The 17,392-nt window shown below is 45.1% G+C and overlaps 1 protein-coding gene across 2 annotated transcripts in view; it reads left to right on the top strand.

Moving 5' to 3' along the window:
• Positions 1 to 17,392, top strand: part of LOC115468711 (cohesin subunit SA-2-like) — a 312,673-nt gene that overhangs the window by 80,264 nt on the left and 215,017 nt on the right. The gene's annotated exons all lie outside the window — the stretch shown is intronic.

Genomic DNA, 17,392 nt, shown 5'->3' with positions numbered 1-17,392 from the left:
TAGTGGAAATCCTTAGAACCCCTATATAGTCCAGCAGAGTCAGATTGAATACAGCAGAATTGCCAAGGGGGGGGGGGGGGGTGCCCTCCTATGTGGGAGATTACGGCCTGCCCTGCCCACAACTCCACCCATCCCTGCCCACAGTGGCACCAGCTGTAGCCTTTCTTTCCAGCTGCAGCAGGAAATGACATTGTCGCTGGAAGGGGAGGCCGCTCAGTGAGAGATCCTGGCTCCTCGGCAGGAGTGCGGGAGATGACCCGTTGAAAGTGGGAGACTTGGCAGGTCTAATACAGCAGAAGCATTTAGGAGTGCAGGTGTAACCTAGAGGTGGTCCATGTGGAAAAGGAGTGAGAGCGAGGAAAGAGTTGGATTGTTGAATTTGGCATATGTTATGCAGTTATATTACTTTCGGGGAAAATTCAGCTAATCGGAGTACAAATATTATCAAATAGTAAACAGTCAAGTACTCTCACTACAATTATATTATCACTTTTTTAAAATTACTTTTTATTGTACTGTCAGTATGTTCAATCTTTCTGTCCCACAACAAGTAACCCCAGAACTCCTTACGTACTAGCCCAACAGATCCTCAAACTCACAACTACCATATTCATACATTCAAGCCCACCATTACTAGTGATCACAATGATGTTTCAAATTGTATTCAGAGTTCAAAGTTCAATTAGATTCAGTCACTTAAATCCATATGGACTCTTCTATAATGGCGTTCCAAAAACTGGTATTGAATGAGCTTAACAAGATAGAAGGAACCAGTAGTCCCTATTGTAATAATTTATCAGTGAGTCAACGCCGCAGCATTCACCAGCTGGCGAATAATCAACAGCTAATAATTCTGAGGGCTGACAAGGGTGGGTCCACTGTGGTGATGGACAAACAGAAGTATATAACAGAGGGCTTGAGACAGCTATTACAGTCGGGAATACTATGATCAGATGTGGATAAAGCAGTTGTAGATGGTATTTTGACCATTAAAGAACAAAGATACCTGTGTCATCCTAAGCCTAAAATACATTATATTTACTTTGTTCCGAAAGTCCATAAGTCCACAGTGGACCCCCCTGGACGCCCCATTGTATGCACTCGAGACTCAGTTTTGGAGCCCTTGTCTAAATTTATTGACAATTTACTCCGTCCATTTGTTAGTAGGGCTAAATCATATGTGCGTGATTCCACTGATTTTATACAGATCTTGGATCATGTTAATCTGGGGGAGAATGACAAGAGAGACTTTTTTATGGTGGGACTAGATGTTGTTGCCCTTTATACTAACTTGCCACAGGTTAAAGTCATACAGGTGGCTTGTGAATATTTAGAACAAATTCCCGTTTCAAAATTTAAAATGTTGACTATACGACAGTTAACATGGGTCATCTGTAATAACTATTTTGAATTCCAGAATAAGTTTTATGTTCAGAAACGAGGAGTAGCCATGGGGGCAATGGTTGCGCCCTCCCTGGCTTGTCTCTACTTTGAAATTAAACATGTATATACCTTCCCATGGCACAACAATGTTGTGCTGTGGAGGAGGTATATAGATGATGTCATTATGTTTTGGCAGGGAACAGAAAATGAATTGCTTAAATTTATAGCTGTCCTTAATGCAGCTGATCCTCATGTAAAATTTACTTCACGTATAGCAAGAAATGAGATTGAATTTTTGGATATCAAGATTAGTAGATCAGATGCTGGGGTCATGTCGACTACAATCTTTTGGAAGCCTACCGACAGGAACACCCTGCTACATTATTCTAGTCATCATCACGCAGCATTGAGGAAGGGTGTTCCTGTCGGACAATTCTTGAGATTGAGACGTTTATGTTCATCTCTAGAAGATTTTAAGATTCAGGTTCAAGACATGACAGAAAAGTTTAGGCAACGTGGTTACCCAATGCACATTCTTAAGAGAGCATATAAAAGAGCACAATACGCTCATAGAGCCTGGTTGTTATCCCCTAAACAAACATCTAGGGCCAGATCTTTAGAATGCGTTCTTCCGTTTTCCCACCAGGCACCCAAAATTGAGCAAGTGATTCATAAATACTAGCACGTGTTTGCAGTACATTCGGAGTTTAAAGAACACCCCAAGGTGGCATATCGCCGCAAATCAAATTTGGGTGAATTATTAAAAAGATCTACCCTACAAACATTCGATGGTCAGCACTCCCCATGTGGGAGGTGTGTTTATTTTAGATATGCCATGATTACAAATTCGATTGTGCTCAGAGTTGTGCCCTGTTTATAGAATAGTACTTAGAACCGATCTCTGTACCAAACTTGGGTCACGAGGATGTACACCAACTAAAACCGGGTGTAAATCCTAGTGCATAAGTTAGGTGCAGGTCCCTCAAATTCTATAACACTTTTTGAGAACTCTCATGCCCCACAATGCTGGCCTTTTGAGTTTTCTGGTTAAGACTTAAAAGTGCCCACTTAGCCCTGTTACCTCAGCCCTATTGCTATTTTTTTTTTCCCTTCCACCACTCAGTTTGTACTGACTCAGCTACACAATGCTTTTATATCACAATGCTTTTATATGACAGTTTTTGTCAGCGGTCGGTGTACATATGACTCTACAAAAACATGTCTAGAATAACGAGTGGAGTCCTCAGCTACAGGAACTTGATGATCTGCATTTGTCATGTGATTTCTGATCTTATCTTAGCTTGATCCAGTACTGATCTGCATTTGTCATGTGATTTCTGATCTTATCTTAGCTTGATCCAGTACTAATCTGCATTTGTTACGTTTTTGGACAAACAGGTTTTGATTACTAAGGGGCAGTTCAAGTGTTTGTATATCTGTTGTTTTGGGGGCTGTACAACTGATGTGAGGGTGGAGGAAGCACGGGACCCCATGCATTATATATGGTCTGTCTCCTTTTTACTGCACAATGCTGTGGTGGAAAGTTTTGAGGGCATATCACAGGGGGGATGGATGGAAGAGGGTGGGGGGATTGTATTTTTGGGTGGTTGTTGGAGTTTGCGATATTTTTTTAAATCTCCTTTTTCTTTGCATATACTTTCTTGGGGGAGGGGTAGGAGAGCATGGGAGACAAGTTTAGTATGGTGGGGAGGGTTTAGCTCACTCTGGGTAGGCGGTTTCGGTTTTGCACGCACGTGTGACATATGGACGCTGCTGTTAGTTCTCTTTTGGGGGTGGAGGCTGGGCACCCCGGTCCTTGCTCTATTAAATTTTTTGTCTTTCAGCCTGTTTTCCTGTTTTCAGAGGGATGTGTGCCCCTAGTTGCAGGAATAGTCATGTGGAACATGGGTGGCATATCGTCCCCTATGAAACGTATCAAAATTTTAAGAGCTACAGCATCAAGGGGCGGATGTGGCCTGTCTGCAGGAGACACGCTTGACAGATTAGGACCACCTGAAGCTCAGGCGAAGCTGGGTGGGAGAAATTTACTTTGCCTCCTTGGGAGGAAGTAAAGGAGGTTCAGCGGTTCTTATTCAGAAATCATTGGCTTGCACAGCAGAAACTTTGGTGAAAGATCAGTCTGGGTATTCTCTGAGGACAAGCAGTCTTAGTAATTCTCACAAGTGGGTGACACCGACCTGCATTGCCCGGTCCGGAATTTACAAAAGTTTAATGAGGGCTTTGTTGAGTGAACACGCTCCAGTGCGTGAACATGGTCTCCTCGGTTCATTTTCTACTGTGGTGAGGAAAGGGCGTTTTTTTTTTTTTTTTTTACTGTCTCCTCACATTGCTCGGTCCTAAAGAGATTTTTTGTGCCTTTTGGCTATTTTCTGTTCATTTTTTCATCCTTTATTGTGTTCCTGTCATGGAACCTCTGTCTTTTAATCTTTCAATCAAGTTTTTAGTTGTTTTGCCCAGTTTTAAGTTTCCTTTTATTTTTCGTCGTCATCAGGCCACTTTTAGGCCTTCACTTGGTGCAATCGGACAATCTCTGAAAAAGACACCCATTCTTGGTGTCTACAGTGTCTTGGGCCCGACCATAGACCCATTAACTGTGTTCTCTGCCTTTGCATGAAAAAGAGAACTCAAATTTTTCAGAAAGGCTCAACGAGAGAGGATTTTTGGAGCCAAGTCGGTTTCTCGACGTTGTCATTGTGGTCGTTGGCATCTACCTTGAGCATTGTACCGACATTGGGAGCGTCAACAAGCTTGGCTGCTGCTAGTTCCTTAGACACTGGGAGCAGTGAAGCATCGAGTGGGTCTCCAATTGCCTCGAGGCCTGCTGCTGTGCATGGCCCTGGGACCTTTCAACTTCGAACCTGACCCCAGGGTGACGTGGATTCAACGTCCTTGTCGACACCGAGGAGTCTCTGTGACATGCTTCGGGTGAAGGCCAAGAAACATCGTCTTTGGTCACCCTCGATGCATGGTACCAGGGGCTCCAGGACGTCAAAGGATTTGGCACCCGAGAAGCGTCAGCGCTGGGAGGACTGCTTCCCCTCCATACAGGAGGTGCCGACGTGTCGTTCTGCCAGCAGCCAAGACCCTACTCCTGTATTGACCCCAGCAATTCTGCAACCTGTGCCTCAGCTGGCACCCCAGCTTTTCCCGGTGTCGGCTCTTGATGAGCGTATCTGGGCCTTGCGCCCTGAGCTGCTGGATGGCCTCATGCAAAGGTGTGCATTTGGATTACTTGCATCCACCCTGCCTCCCATTGCGGCCCTGTTTGGCCCTCAGCCTGCGGTCCTGCCTCCGACACCAATTCTGTATGCGGCACCAGTGTCGACTGCCACCCAAGCTGGCACTCCCTTGACGTTGGTGGAGGAAGCTTTGCTGAAGTCAAGGCGGAAGCCTGCTTCTCAACACCGTTATCGAGGATGTGGTTCCTCCCCGTTGAAGCAGGTTTGGTCTTGACACTCCCATCGAGAAGTATTGTCTGACACAGAAGAGAGTGCTCGTGGGATTCAGAGGAGGATCCACGGTACATTTCCTCAGATCTTAAGTAATATCTTCTGAACCTTCCCCTCTACCTGAAAGGAGAAAGTCTCCTCTGGAGAGCCTTTCATTTCCATCTTTTGTTAAGGAAATGGCTGATGACATTCCATTTCCTTTGGAAGTGGAGGATGAGCCCAGGCCAAGATGCTTGAGGTCCGGGACTACACATCTCCTAAGGAGCTTGTGACTGCCCCTCTCCATGAGGTACTCAGGGATGCCATCATCAGGAACTGGGAGTATCCTCTGTCGGTCCCTGTCATGCTCAAGAAGATTGACACCCAGAACAGACTCCACAATGCGCCTGGTTTTGATAGGCCTCAGTTGCCTCACAATTCCATGGTGGTGGGATCCGCTCTTAAGAGAGCCAGGAGTTCCAGAGACTATGCCTCGGTGACCCCAGGCAGAGAAGCTAGGACCCTGGATTTTTTTTGAGAGGACTATATATTGAGACTGCACGTGCACCAGCATTTTGCCGAACTGGGATGGGACTATGAACTGATCCTCACCACAGAGTCTCCGTAAATTGTAAGTCTAAAAGTGATGTTCATGAGAAAATGAGCAGAATTATAAACTATGTGTATAATATATAATAGTGAGTAAAAAGTAATTTTGTTTTTTATTTAATTATTCATTCTCCTGACGACGCATTTGGGCGAAGCATGCAGGCATGTTGAGAACGGAAAGAAAGGGGTTAAGGGGAACACCTCACGAGCAGATATAAAAAAGAAAAAAAGAGAAGTAGCCGACTTGAACACTAGTAAACCCGGAAAACTAGGAAAACAACTGCAGCTTCTGGCAAGATAAGTAACTTTCCCATAATATCCTGGGATTTACTGGATTGAGAGCCGTAGAAGATAAACAGAGCAAAAGGAGGGTAATATACAACACATAGAACTCTAAGAGACAACATTGATAGGAAGGGATATAGAGTGCTATGATGGTGGTTACTGGTGCAATGGTACGAGCTACTTATTAGCTCAAGAAACAAGCACTTGATGCTGAGCACTATTATATTAAACAACACAAGGGAGTAATGATATAGGATAGTGATAGAATATTTAGGTTTCTAGAGAACCAATGTGACAATAAGTTAAGAGAAACCGAACGACGATATATCCCCAGGGAATAGGAATTAAATTTTAACTGCCAGACCCTTGACCATTCTTCTAACGTTCGGAGATCCCTTCTCATCGTCTCTACTCCCTCCAGGGTATCCACTCTATTGGCTATTTTCGTGCCATCTGCAAAAAGGCACACCTTTCCTTCCAACCCTTCAGCAATATCTCCCACAAATATATTAAACAGAATAGGCCCCAGCACCAACCCCTGAGGAACTCCACTGCTCACCGTCCTTTCCTCTGAGCAGATTCCATTTACCACCACACTCTGCCACCTGTCGGTCAACCAGTTTCTTATCCAGTTCACCACTTTCGGTCCTAAGTTCAACCCTTTCAGCTTATTCACGAGTCTTCTGTGGGGGACCGTATCAAAGGCTTTGCTGAAGTCCAAGTAGATTACGTCTAGCTCATGTCCCTCATCCAGTTCTTTGGTCGCCCAGTCAAAAAAGTCAAATAGATTCGTTTGGCAGGATTTTCTTTTGGTAAAGCCATGTTGCCTCGGGTCCTGTAACCCGTCAGCTTCTAGAAAGTTAACTATCCTTTCTTTCAGCAGCGACTCCATTATTTTTCTTACTACCGACATGAGACTTACCTGTCTGTAGTTTCCCACTTCTTCCCTGTCTCCACTTTTGTGAAGAGGGACCACATCTGCTCGTCTCTAATCTCGCGGAACCTCTCCCGTCTCTAAAGATCTATTAAATAAATGTGTAAGAGGTCCTCTCTGAGCTCCTTCAGTATCCTGGGATGTATTCCATCCGGCCCCATAGCTTTGTTCACCTTCAGATTCTCCATCTGTTTATAAACTCTTTCTTCTGTAAACGGCGCAGTATCCACTCCATTCCCAGACGTTCCCTCGGCAGCCAACCGCGGTCCTTCTCCAGGATTTTCCTCCGTGAACACCGAAGAGAAAATTGTTCAGTACGTTCGCTTTATCTTCATCACTCTCCATATAGCCATTCTCATTATCTTTCAGTCTCGCAATTCCATTCCTATCTCTTCTCCTTTTTCCAATATATCTGAAAAAATCCTGCCTGTTAACTTGTCCCTGAAAAGGCCAAGAAGACACAGGCTAGCTGTAGATCATAGATAAGGGAATAAGTTATATATACAATTTGACTGATCTGTGCAAAACCAGACAGCTCTATACTAAACACCGCATGTTGCCTTTTGGCCTCGCATCACCTCCGAGGGTCTTTACAAAATGTGTAGCGGTAGTTGCAGCATCACTACGCGGGCTGGGAGTCCATGTGTTCCCATATCTCGAGGATTGGCTGGTAAAGAGCACCTTGGAGGAGGGTGTTTAGAGGTCCATGACTGTTCAGGTGCTTGAACTGCTAGGGTTTATTTTAAACTACCCCCAATCCCTTCTCTGCCCTGTCCAGCGATTGGAGTTCATAGGAGCCCTTCTCAGATGGTTTGGGCCTACCTCCCAGAGACAAGAGCAGACAGTCTGGTCGCTTTTGCGTCCAAGGTTCGTACCTCTCAGCAGGTCACAGCTCGGCAGATGTTGAGCCACATGGCTTCCACAGTGTACATTATACCCATGACATATCTTCACATGAGATCAGCTCAATGGATCCTGGCTTCTCAGTGGTATGAAGCCACAGGGAGTCTAGAAGATGTCATCCAAGTGTCCCCAGAACTTGTACGCTCCCTTTGTGATGGACATTTGATCTAGTTTGACTTTGGGACTTTCATTCCAAACTCCTCAGCCACAAAAAGTGCTGACAATGGATGTATCTCTCCTGGGATGAGGAACTCATGTAGATGGGCTTCACACTTAAGGAGCTTGGTCCTGTCAGGAAAATAATGTTCATGTCAATCTCCTGGCGCTCCGGGCGATCTGGAACGCTCTAAAGGCTTTCAAAGATCGGCTATCTCACCAAATTGTTCTCATCTAAACAAACAATCAGATTGCAATGTATTACACCAACAAGCAGGGGGGCGCCTGATCACACCCACTATGTCAGGAGGTCATCCGGATGTGGCATTGGGCTTGCCAACATGGCATGTTCCTTCGAGCCACTTATCTGGCGGGCAAAAACAATTCCTTGGCCGACAGACTGAGCAGGATAATGTAGCCTTATGAGTTCTCTCTCAATATGGGCATAGCCCTCAAGATCTGAGCATGGGGCACCCCCTCGGTGGATCTTTTTGCCACTCAGATCAACAACAAGGTTCCTCAGTTCTGTTCCAGGCTTCAGACCCATGACAGACTAGCACAGATACCTTCCTTCTCAGTTGCTAGACAGGTCTTCTGTGTGCTCATCCTCCAATACCTGTAGTGGAAAAGACTTCTTTGAAACTCAAGCAAGACAATGGAACCATGATTCTGATCGTGCCATACTAGCTGTGGCAGATCTGGTTCCCTCTACTTCTGGAGTTATCCTCTGAAGAACAGTAGAAATTGGAGTATTTTCCTGAGGGGTCCCTTCTACATTCCAACTTCCATTCTCTGGCTATCACTGCCTGGATGTTGAGAGCCTAGAATTTGCTTCCTTGTGCGTCTCCTGGGTCTTGCTGGATTCCAGGAAAGATTCCACTAAGAGGTTGGAGATTTGCTGTCTGGTGTGAGAGCAAGGCCCTAGATCCTCTTGCTCTACACAGACCTTGCTTGAGTACTTTTTGCATTCCCTTGCTCTACACTGACCCTGTTTGGATATCTTCTACACCTCTCAGAATATGGTCTCAAGACCAACTCTGTAAGGTTTCATCTTAGTGCAATTAGTGCTTATCATCAATGTGTAGAAGGTATTCCCATCTCTGGACAGCCTCTAGTTGTTCACTCATGAGAGGTTTGCTTTTGTCAGAGCCCCCTGTCCAAACCTCCACCAGTGTCATGGGATTTCAACGTCGTTCTCACCCAGCTGATGAAAGGTCCTTTTCAGCCACTGAATTCCTGCTATCTGAAGTATTTGTAAGGTAATTTTCTTCAAGGCTGTTACTTCAGCTCATAGGGTCAGTGATCTTCTGGCCTTAGTAGTGGATGCACCTTATACTAAGTTTCATCACAACAGAGTAGTCCTCTGCACACACCCTATGTTCCTGCTGAAAGTGCTGACAGAGTTCCATCTAAACCAGTCGATTTGCCTTGCCAACATTCTTTCCTCAACCTTATGCCCATCCTGGTGAAATCAGCTTGCACACCTTGGATTGCAAGAGAGCTTTGCGTACTAAGTGAAACAGACAAAGCCCCACAGACAGTCCACCCAGTTTTTTGTTTCTTTAGATCCCAACAGGATGTGGGTTGCCATAGAGAAACACACCATTTCTAATTGGCTGGCAGATTGCATTTCCTTCACTTGTTCCCAGGCTGGGCTGGCCCTAGAGGGTCATGTCATGGCTCACAATGTCAGAGCCATGGCTGCTTCGGTAGCCCACACATTCACATCACACTACTGCCTTTAGCAGGATACCCGACTCGACAGTCAGTTCGGGTAGACAGTGTTGCAGAATCTGTTTGGGGTCTAGAATCCAACTCCACCCTCCTAGGCCCTTTTTATTCTGTTCCATTCTGCACTGTCACTCAGTTGTATATAGTTCCAGGTTAATCTGTGTTATGTCTTCGCCGTTGCGAGGCCCAATTGACCAATGTTTATTGTTTTTGGTGAGCTTGAATGCTAGGAATTCCCCACTTGTGACAATTACTAAGTCTGCTTGTCCTCAGAGAAAGCTAAGATCCTTACCTGTAGCAGGTGCTCTCCCAGCGCCCCTTGGAGTTGTCTCCTTTGTTATTTTAAAGTTATTTTTGCTGTAGTATAAAACTGAGGAGATCGTGTTTGCGTTGCAGGCAGGAAGGTATTCGTGCATGCAAGGTGGAGCATATCTTGTGCTCCACAAAGCTCTCATTAGACTTTTGTAAATTCCGTACCACTTGTGAGAATTTAAAGCCTGCTGTCCTCAGAGAACACCTGTTACATTTAAGTACCTTAGCTATACCTTCTCTTGCGGCTGTGACTGCAGGTTCAGGAGCTTTATCTATTGGTGGCATATGGTCCTACCCTATATGTTAAGGCTTTTTATCCGTCCTTACTGAAACAGCTGCTTCCCTATGTGGAGAAAACTCTTTTGGTAGTGGGTGATTTTAATATCATCATGGATCCTGCTGTAGATAGTGCTACAGCTTCTTCACGTCACAAAGGGAATGGTGTACTGCCTGCTTTTTGTAAGTCTTTGGATTTAGTAGACGCATGGTGTCTACTTCACCCTCTGGAGCTTGATTATACTCACCGCTCTCAGGCCCATTGCTCCATCTCTCAGTTTGATTATATTTTTCTTTCCAGTACATTGTTCTCCGCAGTCATGGAGGCTATCCTTGGGGGGCAGGAGGTCTCTGATCATGCTCTAGTGTGGATAGATGTGGAGACCCTTATTCAATTCCAAGTTTCTGTGGGTTTGCGCTTCCCTACTTATTTAGTACATAACTCTGATATTCAGACTTACCTTATCCCTAAATGGGAGTTGTTTCAGGCTTTTAATGCTCAACATATTGATTAGCCTGAGCTTTATGCGAGGGGACATCATTACATATACTACAGCATGCCGTAAAAAAATTAGCCCTGAATATTAAGCACTTGGAAGCTGAACTCCAACGGACTAAGAGGGATTTTCTTAGAACCTCTACCCCTCAAACAAAAGAAATGTATATTTCTGTACAGGTGGTCCTTTAATATCCTTATTCATTTACAAACTTATTGTAGTATTGTGTATCAAAAATACTGATTCGCTAAATTTGGCAATATTATGTGATAAATTATTAGCCTGTATTGTCAAAGCATTTGTGTGTGTGTGGTGGGGGGGGGGGGGGGGGGGGGGGGGCGGTAATAGAACTATAGCATATGTGAGAGATTCCTCTGGTCAGGTGGTAAATTCTCCAGATCGTATTTCTCAATTGCTTCAAGATCATTTTCAAACTTTGTATACAAAATAACCTGAAGTGGATCCCTCTTTGATCTCTTGTTTTCTATATAAGGCGAGTTTGCCTCGTCTGATGGAAGAGGCCTGCCTATTGCTTAATGTGCCTTTACAGGACAAAGAACTCCAATTGGCTATTAAAGAGTTGAAACCTTGCTTTGCACCTGGCGCAGATGACTTCACAGGAGAATTCTATAAATTAGTTCAACCGCATCTTCTTGGTCCTTTACTTTCTTACCATATTTCTGTAATAGATTACGGTTCCTTCCCTTTGCATGACAATGTCACCCTTATTACTTTATTGCCTAAACCTGGCAAGCCTCGCCATGAAGCAGTCTTGTATAGACCAATATCGCTCCTAAATGTTGATGTGAAATTGTTAGCCAAGGTATTGGCAACTCGTTTAGCTCCATCGTTGCTACCTTGATAGATCCAGCTCAGGTAGGATGTATTCAATCTCATTATAGGGCAATCCAAACCTTTTATACCCTACCCCAAGCACTGCTGCTTATTAATGTTGATTGTACTTCTTTAATTCCCATATGCCGTAGCATAAGACAGGGTTGCCCCCTTTCCCCTCTTTTGTTCATGTTAGCTTTGGAGCCCCTTCTTCGGGTTCTCAACACCACTCTTCAGATAATGGGGTTAGATCTTCAGGGTTCCCACATTTAAGGTTCTGGCTTACACCAATGACATAATGGTGTTTTAGTCTGCTTTACTTGTTTTATTGGATTTGATCACTCATTTTGGGAATGTTGCAGGTTTTTCTGTTAATTATGCCAAATCTCAGGTTCGCCCTTACTGTGCAATGGGCAGACACTAAAGCGCAGTATTTGGGAATTTGGCTACCCAAGGATTTATCTGGCTTGTATAAAACTAATGGTTTTTCCTTTATTCGACAATATTAAGTTGCAACTGCAAGGAGATCACATGATATGCTGAGCAGGGAGGCTGCGGTAGTCAGAGCTCCTGGACTCCTGTTTTCTTCACCCCCCTGAATTGAACTAAACTCAGTACGGATTTTACCACACTTTTTCCTCTCCACTGGAGTCGTTCTATAGACAAGTTTGTGTAGCACTCGCCTCCAGCTATGGCCAGCAAGGCAAAAAAGGATGGGGAGCGACTGGTGGTGTGTGCAAAGAATTCTAAGGTGGTGGAGCGGGCCGAAGATTTATCTGTGCTGCCACCGGGTATAGCTGGGCGGATCAGTGAAATGGTGGCACTGGCTCTGAAGGAACAAAAGCACAATTCGCTGAACTTTCCCTACAGTGGTATACTTTGGCAACCATATGGCAGAATGTGAATCTCGCATCAGCTTAGTAGAGGATGCGGCTGGAAACACCCACACAGATCTCCGTGTGCATCAACAGACCCTGTGCAATGCAAATCTACGCTGGAGGATCTAGAAAATAGATCATGCAGGAATAACCTGCGCTTTTTGGGCTTCCCCGAATCAGTGCAAGATGCTGAGCTGTTGGGGTTCATGGAAAACTGGATTAAACTGGAGCTGTTGCCGGAAAATTCCATAGGAGAGCTCCATATTGAATGAGTGCATCTGTTGGGTCATGCTGTGGCAGGAGATTGTAGACCAAGTGCCATTATTGCTTGCTTTCTTCACTTTGGTCACAGAGAATTAGTATTTCGCACCTACCGCTAGAGCAAGGATCTTCACTATCAGGGCACTTGTATCCTGATCTTTCAGGATTATTCTGCCGGTGTGGTTGGATGAGCTTAAGTCAGTTTTTGTTTTGTTTTCTTTTTGTAGGGGGGTCTGGTGAAGGCTGGACACTGGGCACCCTGTTTTTGTTATTTCTGTGTGGCTGAGGGCTGATGTGAGAATGGCGTCCTGGATTGTTTCAGGCATTGGTTCTCCCATCAAGTGTCAGAAGCTTCTCACTTTTTTACTTTGTCATAGAACTCAGATGGCTTATTTATAGGAGACTTGGCTGCCTGATTTGGAGCACACTAAATTGTGGCGTGATTGGGTTCGAAAGATAGCGGCAGCTTCCTCTGGCAACCGCAGGGCTGGTATGTCTATTGTTATTGGACAATCATTCCCCTGTGTGGTAGAACAAACCATATTGGACCCTGCAGGGCACTATGTGATAGTTAAATTGAGTTGACAAAAATCCATCATTATTGTGGTGAATGTTTATTGTTCCACTGTGCAGAGCCATACCTTTTTTACTTGATGTGCTGTATTCTAATCTTAGTGCACGGATTTTAGTTAATGATATGCTGTCCTCTTTTGCAATTCACTGGGGCACACAACAGTGATGCCCGCTTTCCCCACTTCTCTTGGTTTTATATTTAGAACCGCTTTTGCAACGTATATGATTATATCGTGATATTCATGGGGTGCTCCTTGGGGGTCCCTTGGTTAAAACTGAGGTTAAATCAGTTCCTGCTCTTCTTCAGCTTATTGCTTCTTTTGAGGCAGAGGCTGGTTTCAAGCTTAATTGGCACAGAACTGTTGCTATCCCTATTAATACCACATGTGAGGCCCTGGAGGGGGCACAATTCCCCTTTTAGTGGGGAGGCAAGGCTACCAGATATCTGGGGGTTCAGCTGACTCTTTCTTTTCCATTGGCTCTGCACAGATGGGACAATCTACAACTTCAGCAGTTGATATAACGTTTTCTTTGGAAAGACAATAGAGCTCCTCGCTGGCTGTATACTTTTCAAATTCCACTTTTTCTTCATGGTTGCAAGGAGCAACAATTGTGGAAACGTCTGCAAGATTATCTCTGGTTGGGGAAAAAACTACGTCTACCTTTGACTGTTATATACACACACACCCAAAGCTCATGGTGGCATAGGCTTGTTTAATTTACGTTATTTGTCAGCCTGTGGCATGAGGCACATTGACTGGTACCAGGGAACTGAGCATTTCTCCATTACTTCTATCGTTTCTGACCCCACTTAGCTTGTCCGGCGACCTGTTTGGATCCTGTGGACCTTTCACATTACTCCTTGTGGGTCCCTCCTCCATAGATCTGCTTCCGTTGGGTTTAGACCCTCTAGCCACAGTGCTGGTGGATTCGAACTCTCCAGCCGCAATGCAGTCTTTGCACTTTGTCGCCTCTGTGCCACTGCCACTTGCCATATCCCTTTACAGTTTCCGGCTCCAGCAGTTAGCCATGTTAGGATTGCAGTGCCGGCTGCTTTCATTCGCCAGGTGCTGGGTTGTTCAGCTGTTGGCTGTGTGCGTTTTCAGGCCTTTTTCGGGCTGTGGAGGAGTAGCCTAGTGGTTAGTGCCGTGGACTTTGATCCTGGGGAACTGAGTTTGATTCCCACTGCAGCTCCTTGTGACTCTGGGGCAAGTCACTTAACCCTGGTACAAAATAAGTACCTGAATTTATGTAAACCGCTTTGAATGTAGTTGCAAAAACCTCAGAAAGGTGGTATATCAAGTCCCATTTCCCCCTTTTTCCATGGTCCAGCCCCAGTGCTCGTCAGGTACCTCGTCTATCTCTGGCTCCCGTCCAGCGTCTGGCCACGTGGGAGCTCTGTCCTCTGCAGTTGGTTGGACATGGAATTTCTCAGGTGAAGGATCCGTTTCTCCCTGCCTTGCTCACCTTTTCCTCAGGTGGCTGCATGTTCCAGCAGCCTTAGGCTGTTCCTGTTTGGTCCAACGGGGTGGTTCACTGGTCTGGTGGCAACAGACTTTCTGGGGTTTTGTCAGGTTGGGTGATCAAGTAGGCGCCTGCCAATGATTTCTTTCCGCTAGGGTGTCTGTTCGCGGCCTGGGACAACCAGGCTGTTCGGGGGGTCTCATGACCTTCTATTGTAACTCCCAAGATTTCTGGGTTTCCTGTAATCTCCTGAATTAGTGGATCCAGTGACGATCCTAGGTCAGCTGCCACCCGGGGCAGATCGCCGATACGCACCCCCCCCCCTTGTGCAGCAAGACACCCCTCCCCCCCAGGTGCATTCTTAGCTGCTGGGAGCAGCTGCGTGGCTCTCGGCTCCACTGGCTCCCTGCTCCCTCTGCCCCGGAACAGGAAGTAACCTGTTCTGGGGGAGAGGGAGCAGGGAACCAGCGGAGCCGACAGGCGCACGGCTGCTCTCTGCACCCCTCCAGCGGCATGCACCTGGGGCAGACCGCCCTGCCCTTGGTATGTCGCTGAGTGGATCTAAGGATAAAGCGAACAATAGTGGGAATAAAGGACAGGCCTGACGAGTACCCCGTCTAATTGGGAAAGGGGATGAAAAAAATCTATTCACCATTACTCTAGGTGTTGTGTTTCTATATAAGGTGCGTATTGCTCATGCGAAAGGCCCCTCAATACCATATCTATGCAGCACCCCAAATAAAAACTCCCAATGACCCTATCAAATGCTTTTTCAGCATCGAAGCTGATCAATAAGAAGTCCTGTTGTGTATTATGTACCCACTCCAAAGATGTTAAGATCATCCTGATATTCTTAACTACTTGCCTCCCCTTAATGAATTCCACCTGAGGATCTGCTATGATGAATGGTAGGACCCCAGCCAGCCTGTTGCCAGTATTGTTGCAAATAGTTTTGCCTCCTAACTAATTAATGAAATGGGTCTATAAGATTCTGGGCAAACAGGGTCTTTTCCCTGGCTTAAGGAAGACCATAATATCTGCCATTTGTAAGGACAGAGGCAAACAGTTTTTTATACAGGCATTAATAAAGGCTCAAGCGGTAGTTTTAAGATCTGCTATTAAGAGTTTGTAAAACTCCACTCTGTAGCTATCCGGGCACCAGTGCTTTGCAAAGTGCACTACTCCTACCCGGTGGATTTCTTCAGGATCTATAGGTGTGTGTGTGTCTGAAAGTTTCGGCAGATCTAGGCTGCCTAAATAGGTAGCAGGATCCAAAGTAGTGTTAGGATCTGGCTCATACAGTTGGGTATAATAACTATGAAAGATCTGTAGTGTATCTGAGTCAGTATGCACCACCCGTCCCGAGGGCTGATGAAGCGAAAGAATCCTCGGCACACCCTGCTTTCACCACGCCAAGTAGGCAAGGAACTGGCCAGTTTTATTACCATACTTATAAAGTTGATATTTAAAATATAAGGCCGACTTCCCAGGCCTCTGATGCAGCAATTCATTAAGAGCTGTCTGACTAACAAGAAGCTGTTCTCTTAGGTGGGCGGTTGGAGTTGCCCCGTATTCTACGCATCTGTATCAGGTGCTGTCCCAACCAAAGGATATCTTGATCCCTACTCCTGGGCAAACTCATTCCAGAAAACTCCTGGGCAAACTCAATCCAACTGAAACTGAACACCGAAAAAACACACTGCCTTATACTCTCATCTCAACATAACAACTACAAACCCGCAACCTTAAACACCCCAGGACACACACCCTGTATTTCAGATAGCCTAAAAATACTCGGCATAACTATCGACCGCAACCTTACTCTCAAGAGCCAAGTAAAAATCGTAATAAAGAAAATGTTCTACTCAATGTGGAAACTCAAACGAATAAAACCTTTCTTCCCGAGGGATACTTTTCATAAACTAGTACAATCAATGGTCCTAAGCCATGCAGATTACTGCAATGGAATGTATGCGGGATGCAAAGAACAACTCACAAAAAAACTCCAGATCGCCCAAAACACAGCAGCCAGACTGATGTATGGTAAAACACAATTCGAAAGCGCTAAACCCCTTCGAGAAAAGCTGCACTGGCTCCCAATCAAAGAATGGATCATCTTCAAAATCTGCACTTTAGTCCACAAAATCATTTACGGCATAGTCCCAGGATACATGACAGACCTCATTGATCTACCAACTAGAAACAGACTTGGATCAGCACGATCATACCTAAACCTACATTACCCAAACTGTAAAGGGCTAAAATACAAAACAACTCACGCATTTAGCTTCTCCTACATAAGTGCACAACTATGGAATGGACTCCCGTATGCAGTGAAAACAATACATGACCATCTAAACTTCAGGAAATCATTGAAAACCCACCTCTTCAAAAAAGCTTTTCCCACCGATCCAACATAAATCCCCACACCCAGCAACACAACATAATCAATGATCATACAGGACAATTTACTATCCTCTTCCCCCTCGACCCCATGACGTCTGATATACTTCTACCTCATGTGACCACAACACAACCTTGTATTTATCAACCGTAATGGCAAACGCCTTTATGATACTTTGTAAGCCACATTGAGCCTACAAATAGGTGGGAAAATGTGGGGTATAAATGTAACAAATAAATTCTTAGCACAGCTATAGACAATTATCTCACCACGCAAGACAGCCTTGGCTGTTTTCCCAATATATAATAGGATCATGACTATGCTCCCAATTATGATATTTATAATCCGCCCACTTCTCCCTTATGAAATTCAAAATATTTTGATCATGATATAGTTCTAATGGAAACATCCACTTTCTATGTAGTAGCTCAGAACCTGACACC

The sequence above is a fragment of the Microcaecilia unicolor genome, chromosome 4, assembly GCF_901765095.1.
Source record: "Microcaecilia unicolor chromosome 4, aMicUni1.1, whole genome shotgun sequence".
NCBI lineage: Eukaryota > Metazoa > Chordata > Amphibia > Gymnophiona > Siphonopidae > Microcaecilia > Microcaecilia unicolor.
This window is presented reverse-complemented; position numbering and strand designations above follow the sequence as displayed.